Raw genomic sequence first — 13,709 nt, 5'->3', positions numbered from 1 at the left:
ATATTAACATATACTTATTAAACAAATCAATGGGTTTCATTGTGACATTTCTGAACATTCATGCATCATGTTTTGATCATATCTACCCTTCCTTCCATCCTCTCTTGTCCTCTCCCCTTCTTACCTCCCTCAGTCCCCTTCCCCTATCCTAATAGTCCCTCTTGTACTTTCTTTTTTAAAAATGTTTTTGTAGTTGGAGATGGACAGAATGCCTTTATTTTGTTTGTTTATTTTTATGTGGTGCTGAGGATCCAACCCAGTGCCTCACACATGCTAGGCAAGAGCTCTGCCACTGAGCCACAACCCCAGCCCCTGCCTCTTGTACTTTCAGGTTATCCTTTTTCTTTTCTTTGTTTTAGTTTCCATATGTGAGAGAAATCATGTGATACTTGTCTTTCTGTGTCTTATTTAATTTAACAGGACATCCTCCAGGTGTATTCATTTTTGTGCAAATGATAAGATTTCATTCTGTTTTATAGGTGAATATGGGGTGTATATATACCATATTTTCTTTATTTTTAAAAATTTGTTCTAATTAGATATATATGATAGTAGAATGCATTTTGACACATCATACATAAATGGAGTATAACTTCTCATTCTTCTGGTCATATTTTGGCCCAGGGGATTGAACCCAGGGGCACTTAACCACTTAGCCACAAATCTAGCCCTTTTTAATATTTTATTTAGAGACAGGGTCTTGCTAAATTGCTTAGGGCCTCACTAAGTTGCTGAGTCTGGCATCAAACTTGTGATCCTCCTGTTTCAGCCTCCCAAGTTGCTGGGATTTATAGGAGTATGCCACTGTGCCTGGCTTGTTTGTTCAGTAATGGACATTCTGACTGGAATAAGATGGAATCTCGGTATACTTTTGATTTGTATTTCCCTGATGGCTAAAAATATTGAGCAATTTTTATATATTTATTGACCACTTACACTTCTTTTGAAATGCTATATTTGGACCATTTGCCCATTTTTTGATTGAATTACATCAATTCAATCAAAATTTTGTGGTTCCATATAAATTTTAGGGTTGTTTTTTCATGTTCTTTTGTTATTTTTGAGTTTTGTTTATATGTCCTGGATATTAATCCTCTGTCAGATAAATAGCTTGCAAAAATTTTCTCCCATTCTGTGGAGTGTCTCTTTACTCTGTTAATTATTTCCTTTGCTGTTCAGAAGCTTTTTAATTTGGTGTAATTCTATTTGTCAGTTCTTGCTTTTGTTTTCTGTGCTATTTGAATCCCATTCTGGAAATTTTTGCCTGTGCCAATACCTGGAAGTATTGCCCCTATGTTATCCTCTAGGAGTTTCAGGTTTTACATTAATGTCTTTGATCCACTTTGAGTTTATTTTTGTACAGGGTGAGATAGGAGTCTAGTTTCAGTCTTCTACATGTGGATTTCCAGTTTTCCTAGCACCATTTGTTAATGAGGCTGTCTTTTCTACAATGTATGTTTTTGGTACTGCTGATGAGAATCAGATAGCTGTAGATGCGTGGATTTATTTCTGGGTCCTCTATTCTATTCCATTGTTTTGTGTCAATTTGTTACCATGGCTCTGTAGCATATTTTGAAATCAGGTATTGTGGTGCCTCCAGCATTCTCTTTTTTGTTCAGGGTTGCTTTGGCTATTCAGGGTCTTTTGTGGTTCCATATAAATTTTAGGGTTGTTTTTTCTAGTTCTGTGAAGAATGACATTGGTATTCTGATATTCTGATGGGGACTGAATTGAATCTGAAGATCACTTTCAGTAGTATAGCCATTTTAATAATATTCATTCGCTGACTCTATGAACATAGGAGGTCTATCCATTTTCTAGTGTATTCAATTTCTTTCTTCAGAGTTTTATATTATTCATTGTAGAGGTCTTTTGCCTCCTTGGTTAGGTTTACTCCTAGTTTTTTTTTTTTTTTTTTTTTTTGTGCTTGAGGATTTGAACCCAGGACCTCATGCATGCCAGGGAAGCACTTTACCACTGAGCCATATCCCCAGCTCACTCCTAGGTATTTTTTGAGACTATTGTGCATGGGATTATTATTTTCTGATTTCTTTCTCAGCAAGTTCATTAGTGGTATATAAGAAAAGCTACTGTTTGGCCAGGTATGGTACACACACCTGTAATCCCAGCAGATCAGGAGGCTGAGGCAAGAAGATGGTGAGTTGAAAGCTAGCCTCATCAACAAGGCACTAAGCAATTTACCAAGACCCTGTCTCTAAATTTTTTTTAAAAAGCATTTTTAAAGGGCTGAGGATGCACTTCAGTGGTTAAGTGCCCCTGTGTTCAATTCCTAGTACCAAAAAGACAAAAAAGAAAAGCTACTGTTTTTGAATGTTGATTTTGGATCCTACTGCTTTGCTGAATTTGTTTATCAGTTCCCAGAGTCTTTTGGTGGAGTCTTTTTTTTTTTTTTTTTTTTTTTTTTTTTTTTTTTTTAAAGAGAGAGTGAGAGAGGAGAGAGAGAGAGAGAATTTTTAACATTTATTTTTTAGTTCTTGGCGGACACATCTTTGTTTGTATGTGGTGCTGAGGATTGAACCCGGGTCGCACGCATGCCAGGTGAGCGCGCTACCGCTGAGCCACATCTCCAGCCCCTTGGTGGAGTCTTTTATTTTTATTTTTGTACTGGGAATTGAAGCCAGTGCCACTTTACCACCGAGCTACATGACTGTCCTTTTTATTTGAGACAGAGTCTTGCAAAGTTGCTGAGGCTAGCTTGGGACTTAGAATCCTTCTGCCTCAGCCTACTGATCCACTGGGATTACTGTTATGCCCCAACACACCTGACTGGTGGAATCTCTGGGGCTGAGTATAGAATCCTATAATCTGCAAGCAGGGATAATTTGATTTACTCCTTTCTTATATATATCCCTTTTCTTCCTTTCTCTTGACTAATTTCTCTGGATAAAATTTCAAGTACTATATTGAATAAGAGTGGTGAAAGGGCTGGGGTTATGGCTCAGCGGTAGAGCACTTGCCTAGCATGTGTGAGGTACTGGGATCGATTCTCAGCACAATGCAGAAGCAAATAAATAAATAAAGGCCCATCAATAACTAATAAAAATATTTTTTATAAAACAGTGGTGATAGTGGATACACTTGTTCTTAATTTCAAGAGGAAATGATTTCAGATTTTCACCATTCATTATGATGTTGGATATGGGGTTGTTGAGTATATCCCTTATTATGTTGAGGTACGATCCTTCTCTACCTAGTTTATTCAGGGATTTTATCATGAAACAATGCTGAATTTTGTCAAGGGCTTATTCTGCATCTATTGAGATGATCATGTGATTTTCATTTTTTATTGTATTTTTTAATTTATTTTGGTTCTGGGGATTGAACCCAGAACCACCTACTTGGTACCGGGTTCAATCCTATTCTAATAGGTGAGATGTTGAGATGTTTGTGGATTGTGTTCTATGTTGTTAGGTCTGTCTTCTGTTTGGGGGATATTTATGTTTGGGGGATATTTTTTTCTAACAAGCTACATCTCCAACCCTTTTAGATTTTTTATTTTGAGACAGGGTCTCACTAGATTGCTAAGGCTGGACTTGAACTATGATACTCCTGCCTTAGCCTTCTGAGTTACTGGGATTATAGGTCTGTTCCACAACACCCAGCTATCATTTTCTTTTATTGATATATTTTTATCAGGTCTTGGTAGCAGGGTAATACTGGCTTCATAGATTGACTTTTAAAGTGTTCCTTCCCTTTCAATTTTATAGAATAGTTTTAGGAGCATTGTTATTAGTTCTTTTTAAAAAATCTGATAAAATTCAACATTGAATCCATCCAGTCCTGGACTTTTCTTTGCTGAGAGACTTTTTAGTATTGCTTGAATATCACTGCTTGTTTTCATAGTTTAGGTGTTTTTTTTATCCTCTGGATTAAATTTTGTTAGGTCATGTTTATCCAGAATTTTTCCATTATTCTAGATGTTCTGATTTGTTGGCATATGGTTTTATAAAATATTCCCTGTAGGCTGGGGTTGTGGCTCAGTGGTAGAGTGCTTGCCTAGCACTTGTGAGGCACTGGGTTCTAGCTTCAGCACCACATAAAAATAAATAAATAAATAAAGGTATTGTGTCCATTTACAAGTAAAAAATGTATAATTTTTTAAAATTCCCTAACTATCTTCTGAATTTCAGAGGTATCTGTTGTAATATCTCCCTTTTCATCTCTAATTTTATTTATTTTAGTTTTCTGTCTCTTTCTTTTAGTTTAGCTAAGAGTTTATTGATTTTGTTTATCTTTTCCAAGAACCAACTGTTTGTTTCATTGATCCTTTGTATTATTCTTTTTTTAATATATATATTTTTTTAGTTTTTGGTGGACACAACATTTTTTATTTTATTTTTATGTGGTGCTGAGGATCGAACCCAGCGCCCCGTGCATGCCAGGTGAGTTCGCTACCACTTGAGCCACATCCCCAGCCCTATTCTTTTAGTCTCTATTTCATTTATTTCTGCTCTAAATTTTATTATTTCTTTCTTTCTACTGATTGGGAATTTTGTTTGTTCTTGTTTTTCTAAGACCTTGAGATGCATCATTAGGTTATTTATTTGAGATATCTCTTCTCTCTCTCTCTCTCTCTCTCTCTCTCTCTCTCTCCTCTCTCTCATTAGGTTCTTAATTTGAGATATCTCTCTCTCTCTCTCTCTCTCTCTCTCTCTCTCTCTCTCTCTCTCTGCTCTATGTTTTGGGGGCATAGTGGGGATTGAACCCAGGAGTGATCTACCATTGAGCTACATCCCCAGTCCTTCTTTTCCTTTCTTTCTTTCTTTTTGAGACAGGATCTCATGAAGTTTCTAAGGATGGCCTGGGAATTGTGATCCTCCTACCTCAGACTCCCAAGATACTAGGATTACAAGTATGTGCTATCATCCCTGATTCTGTTCTTTTGATGTAGGAACTCAGCTATGAACTTCTCTCTTGGTACTGCTTTTTCTGTACCTTACAGGTTTGGGTATGTTGTATTTCCATTTTCATTTGACTCTAAGGATTTTAAAATTTGGATTTAAAAAATTTTAAAAATCCCTGTTTTTTTTTTCATTTTTTTTGGCAGTGCTGGGGATTGAACCCAGGGCCTTATGCATACAAGGGAAGCACTCTACCAACTGAGTTATATCACCAGCCCCTTTCCCTGATGTTTTTCAAAGACACACTATTTGTTCAAAGGTATTTTGCTCATTCTCCATGTGTTTATGTAATGTTTTTTTTTTTTTTTTTTTGGCAGGAGTGAATACTGGACCCAGGGGAACTTTACCACTTAGCTATATCATTGGACATTTTTTAAATTTTGAGACAGGGTTTCACTAAATTGCTTAGAGCCTTGTTAATTTACTGAGATTGGCCTTGAACTTGCAGTCTTTCTGCCTCAGCCTACTGAGTCATTGGGATTACAGATGGACACCACTGCACCTGACTTGTTTATAATATAATTTCTGTAGTTTCTCTTGCTGTTGATTTCTGGTTTCATTCCATTATGATCTGATTATATGCAAAAAAATTATTTCAGTTTTTTTCATTTTTTCAAGACTTGCTTTATGGCCTAATATATGACCTATTTTGGGAAAAGTTTCATGTTCTGATAAAAGAATGTATATTCTGCAGCTGTGGGATTGATTGTCCAATTGCTAAGCACTGGAACCTGTGGTTATGCTAATTTACATGGTAAAAGGGGATGTTGCAGTTGTGATTAAAGTTAAATAACCCAAGCGCATTGGTGCATGCCTGTAATTCCAGCAACTAAGGAGGTTAAGGCAGGAGGATCACAAGTTCGAGGTCAACCTGGGCAATTTAGCAGACCCTGTCTCAAAATAAAACATAAAAATTGGGGCTGGGGATGTGGCTCAAGCGGTAGCGTGCTCGCCTGGCATGCTTGGGGCCCGGGTTCGATCCTCAGCACCACATACAAACAAAGATGTTGTGTCCGCCAAAAACTAAAAAATAAATATTAAAATTTAAAAAAAATAAAACATGAAAATAAGGACTGTCAATGTAACTCAGTGGTAGAGTGCCGTGTGTGTGTGTGTGTGTGTGTGTGTGTGTGTGTGTGAGTGAGAGAGAGAGAGAGAGAGAGAGAGCGAGAGAGAGAGATTTGAAGGTAAAACATTGCTGGATTTGAAGATGGAGGAACTGGGGAATGCAGTCATCCTACAAGAATTGGATTCTCCCCTAGGAGCTCCACAGGGAAGTCAGCTCAGCCATCACCTTGACTTTGACCCATAAACCTTCTCTTTGGTTTTCTCATCTATGGAAATGTAAGGTAATAAATTTGTGTTGTTTCTGACAAAAAAATGTAGTTTGTTTCCATAGCAATAGAAAACTGATACAGTATCCCAGATTGTGCTGTATGTATCTCAATGTTGATGTACACCCCAGGATGGGAACTCCATAATCTGTCTGAGTGTGTGTTTGATGGTAGATCCTCTTATCTCTGTGCAGGTGTATACTCTGGGGGATTCTGTCTCTCACCTGTTGATCTGTGCCGTAGTCTGGCTGGGCACAATTCAGGAGCCACTTGTCAAAAGAAACCAACTTTATTTTTAGAACCACACATGCCAAACAAAACAGCTCCTCAGGAAAAACCTTTAGAGCCCAACTGCCACCACCGGCTTCCCACAAGCCTCTCCACCTCCCCCACTCCTCCTGCTCTTGAGGCCGATTGGCTGGGTCGTGTGGGTGGAGCCAAAAAAGTCCCCCAATGAGCAGCTCCGTGGTCTGAAAGGGCAGGGAAACAGCCCAATGAGCATCACCGCAGAGGACCCAATCAGTTGGCAGCTAGAAGTTGCTGGGGCCGCTGTGAGCCAATCATCAGCTGGCAGCTGGAAGTTTGCTGGCAGCTGGAAGTTTGCTGGAGCCCCTTCGGCTGTGGCTCTCAACATCTCCCCCTCTCTGTTTAAACAACAAGCATGTGGCTTAGGGACCGTGCCTGCCTTAGGTTGTCCAATAGTACATATGGTCCTTACCCGTTATTGGATGAGCTGACCTCAAGGCGTCAGCCTCCAGTCTTAGGTTGGTACCATTGCAATTGGATCTTACCCATCACTGACTACCGGTCCAGTATACAGCCACACCTGTGGATAGGTCTTTGTACCAGTGTGTGTGGGGGTGAGGTTCTTTGCCTCACCTCTGTTGGCCCCCAAATTTTAGCTGAACGACCATGACAAGCAGAAGGGAGGAAGATACACCAAGCCAACTGACAGCTCCTTTTGGAAAAATTGTACCACTGATGACATCATCAGCAAAAATACCCCAACACTACCACAAGTCGCTGCACCAACAGATAGTTCACAATGCATACAGGTGAGTTCACAATGCATACAAGTGATACATAGTCCAGGCAAGTTCTGCAAGCAGTTCAGTGATGGCTATTGCAGAAGCTGTAGATTGGTTTTATCTTTGTCTTCACCGGCACTGGGATGAAGATAGGAATTCTGGCAATAATGGCTAAAGAAAAAAATATGTAACATTCCAGAAGGCACTAAAAGAAAACAAATTTCTTAACAATTTACATTATCTTGAACAGAATTATTAAATATAATGAAAAGGAAAGGTGAAAGTAAACAAACAGATCTGTTAACCTCCTTTTTTGTGCACGTGTTAAAACAATCCTCAACAGTTGTTTACCCAATTTAAATTAAACCATTTAAATCACATGAATAAAAAAAATATTTGGATCCATTTTTTCATGAGCGCTCATCATGTATGATATATGGACATACGTACATACAAACATACAACATAAAACACAAGTGTGCACACAACACATAACATAATAGTAAAGGCCTTATAACTTTTTACAGGTGAAATCTCCATTGCAATGTTTAAAAACTCTATAGTCAAAAAATAGAACTGATCAGCAAAACATTAACCTAGGTCTGTATGAGCTCAAAAAACAAAATAGAACTTCATGATGTGGGAAAGGGTAATAATAAAATAGATATTGAAAAAAGCATCCTGGTTCTGTCACAGATGTAAGGATAGCCAAACTGGAGTTTTGGATATCAGCTGTTATGGATTTGAGCCAAATCATCTTCCTTTTGGTCTATAGAAATCGCTTTAGTTAATCTTTCTGGAATCCAAATCGGCTGCTGTTCTCCCTGTGGAAACACACAAACAGACCCCCGACTCCAGACAATCACTGGGTCAGGACCTTAGTTAATCTCTCTGGAATCCAAATCGGCTGCTGTTCTCCCTGTGGAAACACACAAACAGACCCCCAACTCCAGACAATTACTGGGTCAGGACCTTTCCATTGTCCTGTTATAATATCCTTCCAAAGTACCTTGGGCTTATGTACATTTTTTGGACACATATGCCTTTCCGCAGCACTAAGCCCTGATGAATCCAAATTTTAAAAGTTTAGAGTAAAAAGGGTTATTTTAAGTTTATCTTTGGGGAATATATACCCCTTCCCAATTCCCTCTTTTTGCTTTAATAAGTACATTTTAATAGTTCGATGAGCTCTTTCAACTATGCCTTGTCCCTGTGGATTGTATGGGATTCCTGTTATATGAGTAATGCCAAATGATGAGCAAAATTGTTTAAAAGAGGTAGAAGTATAACCAGGGGCATTATCTGTTTTTAACTGTTTTTGGAACGCCCACCGTGGCAAAATTTTGTAAGCAATGAGCTATAATGTCTTTAGTTTTTTCTCCGGCATGAAGGGAGCCCATCAAAAATCCAGAAGAAGTATCAACTGTAACATGCAAATATTTTAATTTTCCAAATTCTGGCAAGTGTGTGACGTCCATCTGCCAAATATGGTTAGGTATCAATCCTCTAGGATTGACTCCAAGATTAACTTGTGGTAAAAAGGTCACACAATTTTGACATTGTTTTATTATTTGTCTAGCTTGTTCCTTAGTTATTTTAAAACACTTTTGTAAAGTATTAGCATTGACATGGAACTTTTTATGAAAATTTGTAGCTTCTTCTAGTGTAGAGAAAATACGTATGTCATGTGTAGTTTTATCTCTAAATCATTGCCCAAACTAAGGTCTCCAGGCAATCCTGTATGTGCCCTGATGAATCCAAATTTAAAAGTTTAGAGTAAAAAGGGTTATTTTAAGTTTATCTTTGGGGAATATATACCACTTCCCAATTCCCTCTTTTTGCTTTAATAAGTACATTTTAATAGTTTGATGAGCTCTTTCAACTATGCCTTGTCCCTGTGGATTGTATGGGATTCCTGTTATATGAGTAATGCCAAATGATGAGCAAAATTGTTTAAAAGAGGTAGAAGTATAACCAGGGACATTAAATAAATTGGGGGACTTTTTTGACTCCGCCCACATGACCCAGCCAATCGGCCTCATGAGCAGGAGGAGTGGGGGAGGTGGAGAGGCTTGTGGGAAGCCGGTGGTGGCAGTTGGACTCTGAAGGTTTTTCCTGAGGAGCTGTTTTGTTTGGCATGTGTGGTTCTAAAAATAAAGTTCGTTTCTTTTGACAAGTGGCTCCTGAATTGTGCCCAGCCAGACTGAGGCATTTGGTGGCCCGTATGGGGAAAGAGAAAAGCAAAAAGAGGGAATTGGGAAGGGGTATATGTTCCCCAAAGATAAACTTAAAATAACCCTTTTTACTCTAAACTTTTAAAATTTGGACACATATGCCTTTCTGCAGCACTAAGCCCTGATGAATCCAAATTTTAAAAGTTTAGAGTAAAAACGGTTATTTTAAGTTTATCTTTGGGGAATATATACCCCTTCCCAGATCTGTTTGGTGGTATGTGTCCCAGAGTTTGAGCTCTCAACTTTTTGTGGGTGTATGTCCTAGAACTGGAGGTATCCAGTCTGATTTTGTGTATATGACCCAGTATTTGAGTTCCATAATCTGTTGAGGTGTATATACCCAGGTTGTAAGGATTCTGACCTCTCTGTAGGTGTATTTTTTTAGAATGTAAGATTCCTTGTCCCTGTGTCATGGTGTGAAACCCAGTGGAATCCCGAAAGTCCTTATAGGAGAGAGGCAGAGCAGTCAGAAGCAGAGAAACTGATGTGATGTCAGAGGCAGATGTGTGTGCATATATGTGTGTATGTGTGTGTGTGTGTGTGTATGTGTGTGTAAGAGAGAGAGATTTGAAAATGAAATGTTGATGACTTTGAGGGTGAAGGAAGGGACCACTTGCCAAGGAATACAAGCAGCTCTAGAAGTGGAAAGGCCAGGGAACACATCTTCCCAAGAGCCTCCGGCAATGATGCTGCTCTGCTGATACCTTGATTTTAGCCCATTAAAACCAATTTTTGGCTTCTGACCTGCATTAAGGTAAGATAATAAATTTGTGAGGTTTTTTTAAACTTTTTTTTTTTTTAGTTGTTGATAGTCCTTTATTTATTTTACGTGGTGCTGAGAATCGAACCCAGTGCCTCACACATGCCAGGCAAGTGCACTACCGCTGAGCCCCAGCCCCAGCCCATGTGTTTTATGATATTAAGATTATGACTTGTTACGGCAGCAATAGGAAAATAAGTATATTGTCCTAGGTTGTGATGTTTCTACCTGATCATTAGCACACATTCCAGGATGTGACTCCAAGATGTGTTTGTGTATGACCAAAGGTAGATGCCTCTGACATCTGTGCAGGTGTCTGTACCAGAGTGAGAAGTCTCTGAATGTTTGGTGGTATGTGTCCTAGAATTTGTGGTCTCTGGACTGTGTGTGCATGTCATAGGATGTGACATCTCTGGGCTGGATTTGAGGCGGTAATATTCCAATAGATGAGATGTTGAGATGTTTGTGAGTTCTGTTCCAGGTTGTTAGGTCTGTCATCTGTTTGGGGGATATTTCCAATGACATAAGGTTTCTGATTTGTTTGGTTATATATATACAATAATTAGGCGTCTGATCTTTTTAAGTTTGTATGGCTAGTATGTGAGGTTTGTGAGCTCTTTGTGGGTGTATATCTTAGTATTGAGGCCTCTGATCTATTTGCTGGTAGATGTCCCTGGACATGACCTTTCTGATCTATTCATGGATCTAGATTACATGATGTCAGGTCTAGAATCTGTTTCTGGTGTTTTCCTGGCCTGTAAGGTTTCTGACTTGGATTATGTGTACATTGTCAGATATGAGGTCTCTGATCTGTTTGTGGGTGGGTGTGTCAGGTGCACATGGTGTCTGCATTGATTGTGGAGTATATCTCAGGATGTGAACTATCTGATCAGATTGTTATATATGACTCAGTTTGTACATATATACTGCAGAGTTTGAAGTCTGTGGTCTCTGTGGGTTCATGTGCAGGCTTCTAATCTGTGGGTGCATATCCTAGGAATTCAGCTCTCTGAACCATTTGATACTGTATTGACATAATGCTAGGGCTCTTGAACTTCGTGGCATTTGATGTCCCTGATGTGTTTGTGGCTATTTGTCTAGGTTGTGGTGTCAGTAGTCATTTTTGTTGGTGTATGTCCCAGGATTTAAACTCCCTGATATACTTATGGGAATGTGTCTGATATTGTGAATTCTCTGATTTGTTTGCAGGTGAATGAAGTAGGATATGAGGTCTGTCCCCTCCTTGAGGTTATATGTCTTAGGACATGAAGTCTCTCATTAGTTTCTGGGTCCAGTATGTGTGGTTTCTGATCTATTTTAGTATGTATATTAAGGGTGTGGAGTTCATGGCTTTAGGTCCCATGGATTAAAGCCTCAGTGTTTTTGAGTATATGTCCAGGTTTTGATGACTCTGATCTGTCTGTTGGTGTGTGTTCTGGGATGAGAATTCTCTGATCTATTTGTGGGCAATATCCTATGGTATAAAATACTTGGTTTTCACTGGTAAATGAACCAGGTTGTGAAGTCTCTGATCTGTGTTGAGGGTATCCTCCCAGGATCTGAGGGTTCCTGGTCTATTTGTGAAAGTGTGCCCTAAGACATGTTTGGTCTCTGAGCTTTTTTTCCAAGCTTTAAAAAGATTTTTTTTTTGATGGTGATGTTGATAATTGAACCCAAGGCCTCATGTGTGTAAGGCAATTGCTTTACCACTGAGGTACACCCTCAGCCTAGTCTCTTGAGACCTTTGTGGATGTACATCCTAGGATGTGAGTTTACTAAACTTTTGGGGGATCTGTGTTCTATATTGTCAGATCTCTGAGATTTGGAGGTATATTTCTAAGCAGATGTAACTTTTTTTGCTGACATATCTACATCTGATATGTTGTGGTGTGTATGTGTTGAGGCTGCAAAGTCATTGAAATTGTTGTGGTTTATAGCCCTTGTTTTGAAAACCTCTGACTGGTTTGGGAGTATGTCTCAGAGTATAAACTCTCTAATCTCTTTATGGCTATATGTTGCAAGATCTTGGATCTGTTGTCTGTTCATGGCATTTTTTTCTCCTAGCATGAGAGAATTCTTACTTGATTGAGGGTATTTATTATAGGATTTGGAATCTCTGACTTGTATGTGGCTGTGAGGTCTGTCTTTATTCTGGGTTTACAAATCCTGCCTGTAAAGCCTCTAACCTGTTTGTAGTTTCATGTTGTAGATTTGAGGTTTCTGATCACTTTTTGGTCATTTTTCTTACATGAGATCTCTGGTCCTTTGTGAGTATATGTCACAGTATGAGTGTCTGATCTCTTTGTGTGCGTTTTTCAAAGGCATGAGTCCTATTCAGTTGTTCATACACATCCTAGTTTGTGAGGTACCTGACTTCTTATGGGTTAATGTCTAATAATACGTTTCTCTTTGCAGTGTGTGTGTGTGTATGAGTGTGTGTATGTGTGTGTGTCCCAGTTCTGAATGCCTGATATCTTCAAGTATATATATCTTGGAATGTGGGATCCCTAATCTCTTAGTGTATCCTAACATGTCAGGTCTCTTGTTCTCTTTCAGTGTATACATCCCAGATGGTAGATTCTCTTATGTGTTTGTGAGTTTAATTCCAAGTAATTGATAACTCTGAACATTTTTTGGTATATGTCCCAGAATGTGTGTCTCTCTGCTCTTTTTGGATGTCAGTTAGAGAGTGGGAGGTGTCTCATCAATTTGGAAGTACACTACTCAAATGAGATCTGAGAGCTGTTTGTTGTGCGCTTGTCTCTAGTGGTTGGGTAATAGCACTCTGAAGATGTCCACCTCTTAATCCTAGGAACCTATGATTATGCTAATTTAAATGGAAAGGGGGACTTTGCAGTTGTGATTAAACTAAGCATTTGAGAGGGGGAAATTATCCTAGATTATCTGGGTAGGCCCAATGTAATCACAAATATCCTTATATGAGGGAGACATGAAGGCAAGAGTCAGAGAAGGTGATGTAGTGATGGAGGCAGAGTGATAAAAGATAATATGAGAGAGATACAGAGAGAGGAAGGGGGAGAGATTTGAAGGTGAAATGCTGCTAGCTTTGAAGTTGGAGGAAGGGCAATGAGCTAGGGAATATGGGCATTATACAGGAACTGGATTCTACTCTAATAACTTCACAGGGATGTCAGCCCTAGCAATACATTGACTTAAAAAAATATTTGTTGTGTTTTTTTAGGGGGGGTACTGGGGATTGAACTCAGGAGCACTAGACCACTGAGCCTCATCCTCAGCCCTATTTTGTATTTTATTTATAGACAGAGCCTCACTGAGTTCCTTAGCACCTTGCTTTTTGCTGAGGCTGGCTTTGAATTCGTGGTCCTCCTGCTTCCCAAACCACTGGGATTATAGGCATGCACCACTGCACATGGTTTATTGTGGTTTTTAATGTTTACATTTAGGTCATT

Source organism: Urocitellus parryii, chromosome X, assembly GCF_045843805.1.
Source record: "Urocitellus parryii isolate mUroPar1 chromosome X, mUroPar1.hap1, whole genome shotgun sequence".
NCBI lineage: Eukaryota > Metazoa > Chordata > Mammalia > Rodentia > Sciuridae > Urocitellus > Urocitellus parryii.
Note: the sequence above shows the minus strand (reverse complement) of the source record.